This window comes from Hirundo rustica, chromosome 4 (assembly GCF_015227805.2).
Source record: "Hirundo rustica isolate bHirRus1 chromosome 4, bHirRus1.pri.v3, whole genome shotgun sequence".
NCBI classification, from domain to species: Eukaryota; Metazoa; Chordata; class Aves; order Passeriformes; family Hirundinidae; genus Hirundo; species Hirundo rustica.
The window spans coordinates 6,816,512-6,830,443 of record NC_053453.1 but is presented as its reverse complement, the minus strand read 5'-3'; the positions used below and the strand labels follow the sequence as shown (position 1 = coordinate 6,830,443).

Below are 13,932 nucleotides of genomic sequence, written 5' to 3'. Positions count from 1 at the left end.
ATCTTAATGCAACTCTGGGCCAATTTCATGTTTGGTGTAGTTCCACTGATGGTGGTGGAGCTTTGCCAGGGATGATTTTGGCAGGTGAAATGTCACTTCTGTGTCCTTAATGCTCAAGACTAATGTCACTATATTGTCTTCAGCACTTGAGTATTGTTAATTAAAATGGCGTACTGATGCTTCCCAAAAGTTAGAAATGGGAGAATCATCTCATCATGTCCTCACGACACTTTTCCTGCTTGCTCTCTCTTTTCTGCTTCAGATCCCATATCCCTTAATTTATTCTCTTCTTTCTTTTTCAGTCTTAGCATCTTTTTTCTCTCTTCAAAATTAGGAAGTTTCTCTGAAGCCCAGTTCACTTCCAAGCATTTAAAGGTTCTGAGACTGTGTTGAACCCTGCACCACCGCTGCACGACTGGGTAAGTGAGGAGCGGTGTGGCAGCTGCAGTTGGGAGATCTTTCTCGCACGAGCTCTCCTTCACAATCTGATTTGTGTGGTGGCTCTGGTCAGTGCATTTGCTGAAGTGGCAGATTGTTTGTCAGCCATGCAGTGGAACAGCCTGGCTTGAGAGAGAGTGATAGACTGGGCTGGGGGTGGGGGAGTCTCTCAATTTTTACACATTGCCCATACTCAGGACATTGAGAAACTGCTTTTGAGAACACTCGTTCGTGACTTCAGTAAGGACAGGGAAATTACCTAAAAACTTGGGCAGAAGGAAAAATGGGGAAAGAGGAAAGGAAATAATCATGTTTGCTAGCTGTGGGAAGAAGAGTGGAACTGTTTACCAGTAATTTGCTCTAACAGAACTTTGGCTCTATCAAAGTTTAAAAGAAAATATTTTATTGAATAAAGCTATGTTATCTTTGTACGCGGTTAACAGTATTAAATACATGTGGCCAACTCTTAATCTCTTCTGGGACTGTGGTAGTTGTAAACAGAGCCAGTTTCAGTCCTCAGCTTCTGCAGAACAGTTTTGTATCTGACATCTCTGTGCTGTACAACTTTGGATCTGTTTGCATCTCATAAAAGCATGAAGCCAGCGTGACCAGCTCATGGCCTCAGTATCAAAGACCAAGATACATGCATGGTCTCACTGTGAAGGTGAAGAAAATGCTTAATGCTTCTTCAACTCAGTTATTAGTCTGAAGTTTGTTCTGGTTTGGCCAGACCTGGCGTGTTTTTGACTGTCAGTGAAGTATGGTTTGCAGCACAACATAATGTTGCGAAGAGCCTGCTGCTCTTCTGTTTACTTAAAAGGCATGTAAGCCAGGGTATTCATGTTTGGTTTTGACAAAAGACAGTGGAAGGATTCAGATGTGAAAGAGAATTGTTCACATGCTAACCTGAACATAAAGCTGCAGATTTGATAGGAAAAACATATTTTTAGAAGAAAGATAAATTATCCGTTTAGAGCTACGTTTTTCAGTGATACTTCCACTTCCCATGTCTTGGATGCTCTTGGCAGGCTTATCTCTTTGAATATTTCATTTATATTAATCCTTCTAAAACCATGCTGAAGGGGAATACCATGTGTTCCCACTGTGGGGAAGACACCTTTCCTTGGCAGATGGGGAATAAAAGCACAAGCAAGAAAATGAGTTGCCTGTGACCACACAGGAACTGTGGAGTGGTGGAAGAACTTGATCTCGTGTGTCCTGAGCTATTGGCTGGTGTTGAAATGAAAGTACTGCCCCTGCCAGAAGGAATGGGAGAAGAGGCACAGCCCAAAAGGCACAATGTGAAAACTGGTTGGGTTACCTGGATGTGATGTACTCGGGGGTTGACTGCTCTTCCATCACAACCATGCTGGTCTTTGTTGGACTGTGGAAAACAGAAGGGTTTTGTAGTGATAAGTACTTAAACAAAGAAACTCACCATTCTCAGGAGAGAAGAGAAAAAAGATAGGGATGTTTTTCTTCTCCTTTCTATACCTGTCTTCAAATAGTTGGTGCTGTTTTCATAGAGGGGTCTCTGGCTGCATCTCTGGGGAGGTTCTTCATCTGTCCCACTGTACAGTTGTGTGTGAGCAGGTATCAGCAGGAGGGCAGAGGAGACTTTGCAGAGCCAGGTGGGTCATGGCAAGACTAGGACTGCCTTTCTTTGACCCCAGCAGCTGGGTGAGATGGTTTGAGTGCAGATCCCCACCCTGAGAGACCAGGCTTGTGCTTTTTTTTTCTTTTTTTGGTAAGTGTTTTCTAAAGGGGTGGCTGCTCTTCACTGTGATATGCACAGACACTCACGTAGCTGCTTTTCTCATATAGCTGCTGTTCTGCTTCGGGTTGGTGTTGTGAGGGTCTGTGGGTGTTGCATGACTGCAGGGAGTGGCCTGTGGCAGTTCTGTGGCAGAAATCTTATGGGGCTGTATGAGTGCAGGCACTAGTGTATGCAAAAAAAGGAAGGATGTGGGTTTTTCTTCCCTTTTCTATGTAACTCGAAGCACTGAAGCTTACCTGCTGCTTCTGTGCTCTGCCACTTTAGGAAAAACTTAATGCTTTTCCTTACAGTGCTGTGTTTGGTGCTTGATGGTTATAATGTGAAGTCAGTCCTGTTTGTAACTTTGGTTTCAAAACAACTTTTGTGCTGACAGGCTGCTACTTGTGCTTAGGACAGTGCTCTAAGTTTTGTGCAATGAAGGGTGGGACTCTCACAGGTGGAAGAACAGTGTTTCCAAGCTGTGTCTATAAAAGAGTAATTTGCAAAGGTTTTGGAGCATTCGTGGGCAGTGCTGTCTGCTGCTCTGTGTCACATTTTAAAATCACTTTTGAAATCAGTATTTTTTCCCCTGGTTTAGCCTGGATGTGTAGCTGAAAGGGCAGGTTTTGTGGTGACTTGGTATAGTTTGCTTGTAGCATAGGTCTAGTCTGCAGTGGACTGAACTGAGTCTTTAGCTGGGATGAGGATCTTAGTTTTGATGTTAGCAGGGAGCACAAATGCAATAACCTTTGCCTTGTTTAGCTTTATTTATGCTAGAAGCAAAACTCCTGGATTTGCTTACATTTTTAAAATGTCTTTGACAACATGAAGGCAGAAGGTTGCCTTTTGTGTGCACATACATGCTCCTCATCAAGAAAGAAATAGTGCCGTCATTTAGGTACAGTGGGACAAATCCCTTTCATTTTAGATGAGCTGCATTTCTTTATTTGTACATTTATGCTGCAATTTTTGGCAGCACATGTGCTTTCAGGATGAACTGTAAAACCTCTGTGCTGTCCTTTAGCAAATCTCATCCATTTGCATTTACAGCCTCTCTGTGTGAGCTGCATTAGAGTCCTGCAGAGAGCTTGTGATGACGAAGCATGAAAAGTGCTGCTGCTATGAGGGGTATTTTAATATCCTGGAGAACAATCTTGTCCCTTCTTGTGGGGTGGGATAGATCTTGTGTTTTACCTTGTACTGTGGAATTACTTACCTTTCTTGTAAGCTATAGAGCTGAAACCCAGGAATGCTTCTGAAGGAGAAACTGCCTCTCATGTTTGGCTTCATTTGAAGCAGTCACTCTGCTTTGTAGTACAGTATATATTAGGCAGGAGAAACTCAGTCTTGAAAATGTTATTCTGTAGAGGGGAATTCACTTTGAGCTTTTTTTCCTTGCTTGATTATTTAGAGTTCTTCTGTGCCCCTTGAAAGATGTCCAGTTCACCATGCTTGTCCACACTGGTGCTAACTACCTCGCCAGGTCAGCAGTGTCTGTCCTGAAGGGAAGGCAAACTCTGCCCACCAAAGGTGTTTCAATAGTGATGGCATTCAGTGGGTTGGTGAGAGGAGGATGATGATGGCAAATAATAGAACAATTCCTTTCATTTCTTGCCTGTGCAGTGAGTGGGCATTTGTCAGACCTCATGTACATACACAGGCTTTTTTTTGTTCTAATAATAAATAGAGTTCACAGCTCTGAGTAGCCAGGACAACGTGGCAAGAAGTGGGTCAAGACCGTTCGTGTGTGCGTAACTGCATTCCTAATCTAGGCCAGTGCCTGTGCTGGATGCTTCTAAACAAGCTGAAAAGATTTCAGGGAAGCTGGAGTTCATGCTGTCAGCTGGGTTAAGTGCACCTCTAGCTGACTGGAGCACTTAAGGACAGGGCTCAGAGTGCATGGTCTGGAGTAGCTTTGCATGTTAGAAGGACCACAGAGGTACAGCTTTACTGTTTTGTACCTCGGAAGAGTGAGGAGTTTCAGTCAAAGTAATCAAAGTAAACTTTCTTCTTCCGGGCAGGATGACTTGCTGATGTGCACTGCTCTGCTATTTCACTGAAATATGTCTCTGCTGCCTCAGTTTCCTCTGAAGTGTCACTGGGGACAGAGATGACTTCCTGAAAGTCGCATTGCATTGCTGCCATGTCCTTCAGACTTGCTACAGTCGTTGAGCTCCTTGGTGCCCTTCAAGGAAGAGTGGGTGCCTGGCCTCACCCTGAGATGCAGTTAGGAGCTTGGCTGCTGGTAGAAGAAAGCTGATTTTCATCTGAAGCTACTGGGTTTTGTTGAGTTTATTTTTGGAGAGAATAGGGAGAAGGAGTTTGATGGGTTATGATTTCTTTTATGGTTCTACACTTAGGGGGTTTTTTTTCATCCTAGAGCTTTTCAAGGTTACTTGTTCTTGAAGATCTATGACATATAAGGCAAGTTGTAATACACTTATTTAAGTCTCATAATACCTGACACATCACTGCTGTTCCCTGAAAACAGCGTCTGTCAGAAATTTATACAGAAGTTTGGATGGGAATGGAGGAAAGGACAGGAAAAGAGTCATGGTAGTTTCGCTATTTTCCTTGTCTGGAAGGTGGTGTTTTGGTATCGAAAAGAAAACCAACCTTTTCTTCCAAGTCTCAAGTACATTTGAGGCCATCCCTGTCTAACATGCAGAAGCAAACAAGTGCTGGGGGTTGCTCTCAGCGTGTCCAGGGTGTGGGCAGTGAGCTTTGCCACATGAAGAGGTGACCTTTGGAAGGTGAGCATGGCTTGCCTTGGCACTGTCCCACCATTCCCCTGTGTCCTTTGTCGTGGTGAGCAGCACAGTGACACAGTATGTGATCAGAAGTGCTCAGGCACAGGGACTCTGGTGTGCTCTGGAACAGAGCCCTGGCTGTGCAAGGGTTCTCCTGTGAGTGCTTTGTTACCACAGATGGCAGCTGTGGGAGCTGGTGACTCTCCAAAGGCGATGTTAGTCTGCCATTACTCACTATTTATCTGTTTGTTCTTCCAAGTGCAAGAAGGCTGAGCAAATCATAAACTTCTTACACAAAATATGAGCAAACATATTCTTCCTTTTTCAGAAAATACCTTGAAAGCAAGCTTTAGAATTCAAGAAAATTAATGTCTCTGAAGAGCAGAAAGTGTTTATCTGTTGGTGTGAAACTAAATGCTATTGAAAAGATTTAAAAAAAAAAAATCTGAAATAGAGCAGCTAGAAAGCCAGCCCTGAAGCTTTTCATGAAGACTGGAGTTTGTGAATGTCCCTGCCTCTCAGTCTTAGGTGGAGGATTTAATTTAAAAGGCAAAAGCAATGTTAGAGATGCCATTGTATCAAAACTCTCTTAGGGAAGCTCCAGTCTGAGTTCCTGGGCCTGTCTTGCTTTGTCTGCGGTTAATGACTGATTCATCTGGGCATAAAGAGGGAGAGGTTAGAGGCATCACCTGGCCATGTTGTTTGCTACGTCCTTTTCCTAACTGGGCAGAAGTGCTGTACCTTCAAAGTTTCCTCTATAAATCTAACTTAGTGAGTGTGCAGTGACTGGTTTGGTCTTGGTTTGTTGGTTGGGGTTTTTTTCAGTGTAGTATGTAAGCAAAATAACATACATTTCCTTCTCAAGGATTTGAGGACGAGTTAGCACGTGAAGTTAGAAAATAAGTGCCAACTCTTTTTTTATTTTCCAGTGGCCTGAGGGTCCTTCCCACTTAACCACTGTTGTAAAAAGACAGTCTCTGCCCTGAAGATCTTACAGTTTAAGTAAGGAAGAGTGTGTGAGTGGATATTTGAGACACAAAAAGGTGAAGCATGTTGGTGTGAGGGTTAAGTGGAAAAACTTTTCTTGCAATGAATACAGCTGCTTTGATGGAGAGACAGATTTTTACTTAAACTTCCACTCTAGCATTATATATCTGTATCAAGATGTTTCATTGTTCGTGTTTATTGCGCTACAGGAAGAAATTTTAGCACTGTAAGCTTCCCCAGAGTGTTCTATATAATTTCCTGCTAGTTAGGGCCGACTTTTTTCTCGAAAATACTAAAAAAGCATCTCCTCAGTCTTGGTACCTGTTTCCAGGTAACTAATAGGCTTAACAGGTCCAAGACAACATGTTCCTTTAGCTAAACGTAATCCATTTGCCAGCTTCAGCCAAAAATATTGCAGGGAGGAGAAACACTGGTCTCTATAGACAATCTAATTTTCAAAAAAAGCAGGGCTTAATGCAAGTAAGACCAGTGCTTTTTTTCTAGAAAATTTCCAAAACTGTGTCAATTTAATTGTGCAGTTTCAGAGCAGATGACTCTGAAACTGGGAGCCAGCTCAAAATGCATCAGGGGTCAGTCAGGTCAGTGATACTGGGATACCTTTTTCAGGAACTGGGAGAAGAACTTCATAATGTGGAAGTACTTAAGTCCTGGGGGACTTCTTGTATCCTGAGGCAGTAGGCCATATGGATACCTAAGCAGCTAAATTTTCTGCTCAAATTGTAATTCCTGTGTCTGTCTAGTCTCTTCCTAATCCACTGCCACGATTTCCTGTGGCTAAGTAGTTCTTCCTTCTCCCAAAGCTGTCCCAGTGTTGCTAGCACGGGATGACTGCAGGCAGCAGCTGCCAGGGAGGCTCTTATTTCTGTGCTGCTGAGGTTGAGGTGGGCTCTGTGTGTGAGGTGCAACAGCTTTGCTCCAGAAGGGTGCCCAGGTTTATATTGCTGTGCCGGTTAAGATCTCGGTGTCCGGTATACAAAATTCTTAATTGATGAAGCATCCTCATATCAACTTTCAGTAAAGTTGTTTCCAATGCCTTTTAGTTTTCATTCCTCACCACGCAATTATGGAAGAAAAAGATGACTGGTTGCTGAAGAACAAGTGATGTCACCTGTTCTAGTGTCCTGTGGAATTTTTTTTGTATTGATGAAAGGCTTTGTTTTGATGCTTAATTCTTTTGACTGGCAGCATCTGGTGGCATACAAGGGAGTGCTGCATGTTTAATGCCTGTTGTGTGCACTGAAAGGCAAGAGTTTAGAATGAGCTTTAAAGCAGAGGAGTGTGTGATTTCATAGACTTTATTCCTTCCAACACTGAAATTGAAGTAATGAAACAAATTGGATATGGCATGCATTGATAAAGTGGTGCTTTGTTAAATGACTGCTCTAAGGGATTGTTTCAACCCTTTCTTCCCATTTTAGTATTGGATCTTAATCTCTCTATTGCAAATAACATCAGCACTAGTAGAATTAGGAATTAAAGTTTGAGCCAGTGGTATTTATTCCTGTTTTTATCTCTAATGATGAAGCCTCATCTGATTTCCTGCTCAGGTTTGATGATTCACAAGACTTGAGGTTCATCTTGATTTTATCTCCAGAATCTCATTTAGTTTAGGGTATTTTCTTCCCCTAATAGGAAGCTGATTAATTGACTGGTAAAACAGGTACAGATCTAGTTAATTTATTTTGTGAGTGCAGATGTTTCACGTGTGACGAAATTGGGCAAAGATTGGATTTAGAAAAGCCTGGATTACAGACACCAGTCAACAAAACATTGAATATCACAAAAAATTTACTGCTGCAATGACATAAAGAGCTCTTACTCCTCTGTATATTCCCCCATGAAGAGGAGTGGAGAAAAATTCTGTCCTGTTGTGTACAGTCACTCAGATTCCTAAGATTAAATGTCTCTGTAATTGATGCATTCTTTCTTTTATTTTTTAAAATTGTTTTTAGACTGTCATAGTTAGGATGCCATGAACTCAGCTCAGGGTAGCATGGTTTGGAACTTGGGAGGCTTTTGAAGTGTACTGTAGGAAATGGTCTCCTTGAGGAAGGAAAGGATGGGGAGTTCCACAAGCTATTTACAAAAATTACAATCATTCCACTTAATGTGGGTAAACTGGGTAATTTTTGCATAGAATTTTACAAAATGATGTATTTGAAAAACTAACTGTGTCAGAGTAAACACATCTTTCCAGTATCTATTTAAAGTACATCAATATTTATTATTGTCCTTCTTTTACAGATTAAGAAACAAAGGCTGAATTGACTTGCCTAAAGCTATAACTAATTAATGCAAGGATAGAATGCGAACTTGGGACTTTGAACCAAGAGAACAACAAACAAGATGAAACACTGCAAATGGAAGCATAATGAAAAGATAATACAAACTTTATATTTCAAGCATAAACTCACTCAACCAATATAGAAATCATCTTTCCATAAATGCCTTTAGGCAAGTAAGCAGCCTAAAAAGCTGCTTCTTACAGAAAACAGAATCTGTTTAGACCAGATCATTTATTTACTTGCCAATTTTGTGCATCTAGCATTACCCCCATTAAGCTTGTTGTTTCTGAGAAAATCCCTAAAAACAAACAGGAATTTAAATTAAATTTTCAAATAATTTGAGTTCAAATGAAAAGCTGCAGCAAAATCAGGCTCGAAATTTCCTTTACTTATTTCTCAGGTAGATGGTTGGTGTGAGTCAGCCAGAGCACTTGTACTAAATGTGGGAACGGAGCTGACTCAGAGACAAGTGATTGGCATCATTTTATGGGATGTCACCAACTGCAGCTTCAATAAATGTCAGTTTTTCCTCTCTCTTGGTCAAATGTTAATTTTCATTGCAATTTTGACTGAACATAACAGGATAATTTTTTTTTTTTTTTTGGCTTTTGGTAAGTTCCCTGGATCACAAGGGCCCCCCGTGATTATTATTTTTTTAATGGAAAGGAGGGTGAATCTGCAAGCCCAAATCTTATTTCTCTAAATTGCACAGACATGGTCACTGCACCACTCCAGTGTTTCTGCATTTTGGTGTAGTCCAGTAACAGGGTTTGGGATTTCTCTCCTCCTTTTCTGGACATTAATTTGGAAGGAATTTTGGAAAGAATTCATTGTGGTATTTATTCATTGCAGTGGTTTTGGTCAATGCCTTTGTGTCACTGGTAGAAATTCAGAGATAGGGAATTTTTAGTGGCATTTCTGTGTAACTTTAAGCAATTTCAGACTTTTGTAATGATAATTTTTTTTTTTTCTAAACTTGCTAAGTTAAAAGACCAAACACTTCCTGGTTTTCTGGGCTTTTAAATGTCTTCTGTACTGCACGTTGTTTGAATTGCATTCCTTTGCCTGGGCTGCCTTGTTTGTTCTGGTGTTTGTGATTCATTTGAATGTGCACCAGCCAGCACTTGAATAATGGAAAACCTAAAGTAAATAAGTGATAGTGCCTGCTAGAGAATCAAAAGCTTCTACAGTGAGCCGTGGTGCTCTTTAGAACAATTTAAATATCTTTCTGTAAACAAACTGTTGAATGAAGAGTGGTTGAATGGAAGCTGAAAAGCTTGAATCATTCAAGTTTGGGACATTGAAAGTCTAGACTAAATTTAAGTGTTACTACTTTGAAGTTCTTAAAAGGGTTTATAGGGCATTCTGAGAAGGGCTTTACCTTTGCCTAGAGTTTATAATTTAATCTAGGGTTTGGAGGATTAAACTGGGTTTATTCTCATTGCACCAGAGTTAGAGTTTCCTCCCATATATGGCAGTTTTTTAAAGGTTACGTTGGGGTTTTTTTCCTTAAAGTGAAAGCTACTTTAGATATTAGATGCCGATTCTGTAATTAACAACAGGAAGTTTGTAAAATGACTGGAAGCGGTTCTTGAAAGATTCTGAAATATTAATCATGTTCATCACACTGATGGTATGATAGAAGAGGCATTTTTTGCCTTCTTGGTCTTTTTTTGTTTGTGATGGGGGTTTCATTTTGTTTTGGTTGGAGTTTTTGGGGGGATTTGTTTTGTGTGTTTTTTGTATGTGTGCTCGGTTTTGTTTTTTTTTCCTTAAATGTGCCCCTGAAACCAGAACTTCCAGGACACCTACTTTGAGAAAGAATGAGGCAGATAGGTACATTAGAGTTGATCCTTTCATCATGTTTGATAAATTTTGAAAGAAAATCGGTTAGACTGTAAAGAAAGCGAAATATGAGATAACTAAATAAAAAAAAAGTATATCTGTTTGTACCATATGTATTTCTGCTACATCCTGAAGCTGTGCACTTTCTATCTGAGCTGCATGTGATAAGCTTGTTTGAATCTTTCACTCCATCATCACAGACTTGACCTCTTCTGTGTTGCATAACTGTTGTCATACAGTTGACATGTAGTCAGTGTGGGGATCCTCCATTTTTGCTTTCCATAAGCATTTGTTTTGTTTTTTTAACAATTAATTTCCCATTACTCAAATTCTTTGTTTGTTTGTTGTTGTTTTTAACCTTCTGCCAAAGACTGGTAATTGCGATTGTTGTCTGGCAGCACTGGGCTGGAGCCTCTCAGAGCCAGGACTCCAGGCACCTTTCGTTGCTCAGCCACCAGTTTACTGGTGAAGCCTCCATGAAGTTTAGGGGAATTTCACAGAGGCTTCAAACCTCTGAGAAATTTGGCTGATACTGGCCAAAAGTTATGGGGAAGGTTGCACGTACACACTTAGGTTACCATACAAGAAATCTAAGAAGCTTCTTTAATGTAAATTCCTGACCTGGCCCTATATGTGGTTATGGAACAATCTCTCTGAATGTGTTTTTTGCAGCTTTTCTTGGTACTCAGGGAACTCCCTGATTTCATTAGGATGTGGGCATCAGAATGGCATTCTAGAGTCATCCTGCCTCATGTGGAAATGCTTTACTGCATGGTTGCTACCTCTTTAGAAAGGCTGTTGTGCAAACCACACCGATTTCCATCAGCATTATTTAACTGTCAGTTTGTGGGTAGCGAGTAGGGAACAGTAGATAAAGATTTTGTTCTTCCTGACTTTCTGATCAGTGAACCACGTGAAATTTTGTAAAGCTGGGGGTGGGGAAAAACCCAGTGCATTTCAGTCCCATTATTTGGTTACAGCTGTAAAGGGTAATGCTCATTTATCAGTTCCTTCTAGAAGCTTTCTGTAACTGCATGAGCTATTCCTGCAATTCAGTGACATGTGCATTACAAAGGCTTGAAAATTGGAATGGATCGGAAACTCCTGTTATTTCAAATTATATAGTTGTAAACTGGCTGCAGGCCTTCGGGTTGAAAGACTAAGCATTGATTTCAGCATACTGCTGGGTTGTATTACGGAGAGATAAAAGTTGATTTTACATGAAGTGGAAACTTAGACACGCTAGTATGGAACTCGGTAAGCCCATGGTGAATATATGTTGGCTGCTCACAGATCATATCATAAAGCAATTTATTTGTATCAGTGGCCTGTCACATCATGTAGGATCAATCTTTGCTTAAATAGAGAATGCTTATTAAGGAAAGCTACTGCAGACCTGAGCTTGCATTCTAGCTGTGATATCTCTGTGGGCCAATAACCACATTTTTTATCTGGTTTTCTTCCCAGTGCATGAACATGCCTAGTGAGTAACACATGAAAACCAAATATAACAAGGGTTTATACATTTGGCCAACTTACAGAGTATAAGGATCTCATTATTATTTCCTACTTCCTGCCTTTGTTTTTTAATTTGAAATGTATCTGTCTAATTTCTCTTCAGCAGCCAGGGTAAGATTCTTTTTCATTTCACCTGCAAATTAGTCTTTTTATGGGTATGGCTATGTTGAGTGATGAATTTGGTTGTTATTTATTTATTTTTGTGGTAGATTTTTTACTTGGCTCTTGAAGGAAGTGACATAGTTAATTTTTTCTTATTTTCTTTGTATATCAAGGAAGATGAGGGTCACGTTCTATAGGGGAGAAAAAAACGAAGGATGTCAGAAATGCACCACTTACCACTATCAATAAAACTTTAATTAACTAAATGCTCTGTCTGGCTTCTTGCCCAGGTAATATATAAAAATCAGACAGATTCTCCCAAGTCATTATTACTGGTTATTAAAAATACTTATGTTTCCATTTACAGCGAAGCCTGAAGAAGAATTGGCTGGCAAATCCCAATATGCAAGGAAAACTTGGTTATTCAGGTTATGCATTTCCCTGCACTTCCACGTTTGCAGTAGTGTGTGAAAGAGTTGCCTTTATCAATCCAATCCATATTTAAAATTGCTTTCATATATGCAAAGTATGAGTCCCACAGCAGGATTTCTGTTGACATTCTTGTAAGATCTGCCCAAGGTTTGTGGCATCACAGAACGGTTTGGGTTGGAAGGGACTTTAAAATCATCTAGTTGCAGCCCCCTGCAATGGGCAGAGACACCTCCCACTGGAGCAGATTCGGTCAGTGCCCCATCCAGTCTGGCCTTGAACGCTTCCAGCATTGCCTGGGTTTGCTGCAGTATGAATGATGCCGTCTGCAGAACTCGTGGGAGGGGAGAGCTCCTCTTGAGCAAAGCCTGTGCCTTGCCTCCTGTACCATTAACCTGGCTTCTCGCAGTGCAGTGTCTTGCTGCAAGTGCTGTTCAGCACTCAGTCAGGATTTGAACTGTCTGAGCAGGAATTGGGCAGCTGGGCTGCCACTGCAGATGGTGACTCATCTTTCCTCCCCTAGGAGGAATGAACCTCCCTGCTCCAAACTTCTGTGAGGTTTTTAATAACTCCCAACTTTTTCAGCTGGAGACCAGTGACAGCCTGCTCACCTGTCCAGAAGGGATTGAGCCAGGATCAGTTTTGCCTGCGAGTGGATGTCCTTTGGCTGCATTTACAGTCACTTGTAATGAGGAGGAAGACAACTCTGACTGCCTTGCTTTACTTTTTGTTCCCGAATCTTCTGGGTTTTGTCTCTAATCTTCAGGCTCAGACAACAAATAAATGGGGTTTAACCTAGCACTGAGCTGATTAGGTGCAGATCTGTGGATCAAACATTAAGCTGTCAGAAGGGAGTCTTGCTGTGTTGCCCAAGATGAAGTGGTGTCTTGTTAGATCCCCATCAGACAAACCACATGTCACTATATTTTTCCACTCCCCTGGTGCCATCCTGTGTGTACCACAGGAGGGGAGAACACAGGGGCAGCATCCACACCATTGTAAGTGCAGCCCTGGCACCAGGCAGGAGCTGGGACTCCTGTGAGCTGCAGATTTGGTGTCTCTCCCCAGTCACCCTTTTGTGGGTTGGTACTGTGGGATTGTGGGCCCCTCTTTCCAAAGGGTCACCTGCATCACCTGCTGCAGGAACTGGTGGTTCTGTGCCCAGGTTGCCCTTGTGCAGTGTAGGTGCTGGCAGACAGCGATGAACTCCAGGCATTTCCCACCACTGAGCCTCCCCATGAAGGCTCTTTGATTGTCCATTTCCCATAAATTGCAGATGCTGTCAGAGAGTCTCCTGGCTCTTTTCTTGGCAGTGTTGTTGCAAGAAAACATTTTTAGTAGCTGCTTTTCACCATCAAAATGATTATTCTGCCATGAATCAGAGCTGACTTACATGCAGGTGAAGGATGACTCCCTAAGCCGGGGTGTTTCTTCCAGACCCCAGAAGCAGTTGAGCTGTCTGCCCATGAGCTGTCCTGAGCTGCCTTACATCATCTCCATGTCCCAGAGCAGGGTTTGCAACAGCTGATAGGAGCCTGTCCTGACAGCCTGCAAAGGATGGGGGAAAGGAAACACCATCCAGAAATCCCACTCCCTACAAATGGAGAGCTCTGGTAACCATTATTATCTCTTGAGAGCCAGGACTTCGCAGGGCTGCTCTTTGGGCATAGGAAAAATGGTTTTCTTCCAGCCCATATTTTCATTCTCTGGTTCACCATTCACATAAATTTCCTTTTAAGTGGTGTGTACATTTGCAGCTTTAAAAATGTGGGAAAGACTCTGTCGTGGCAGGCTGTAATAC

At 41.6% G+C, this 13,932-nt stretch overlaps 1 protein-coding gene across 4 annotated transcripts in view; it reads left to right on the top strand.

Moving 5' to 3' along the window:
• The window catches only part of FAM107B (family with sequence similarity 107 member B), a 119,151-nt gene that overhangs the window by 62,054 nt on the left and 43,165 nt on the right, over positions 1 to 13,932 (top strand). For 2 of the 4 annotated variants that reach the window (XM_040063161.2, XM_040063156.2), the window contains exon 2: positions 303 to 419. The exons of the other annotated variants lie outside the window; for them this stretch is intronic. The gene's annotated coding sequence lies outside the window, so the exon portion shown is untranslated. The remainder of the gene's footprint in view (positions 1 to 302; positions 420 to 13,932) is intronic. 4 annotated transcript variants of the gene reach the window in all.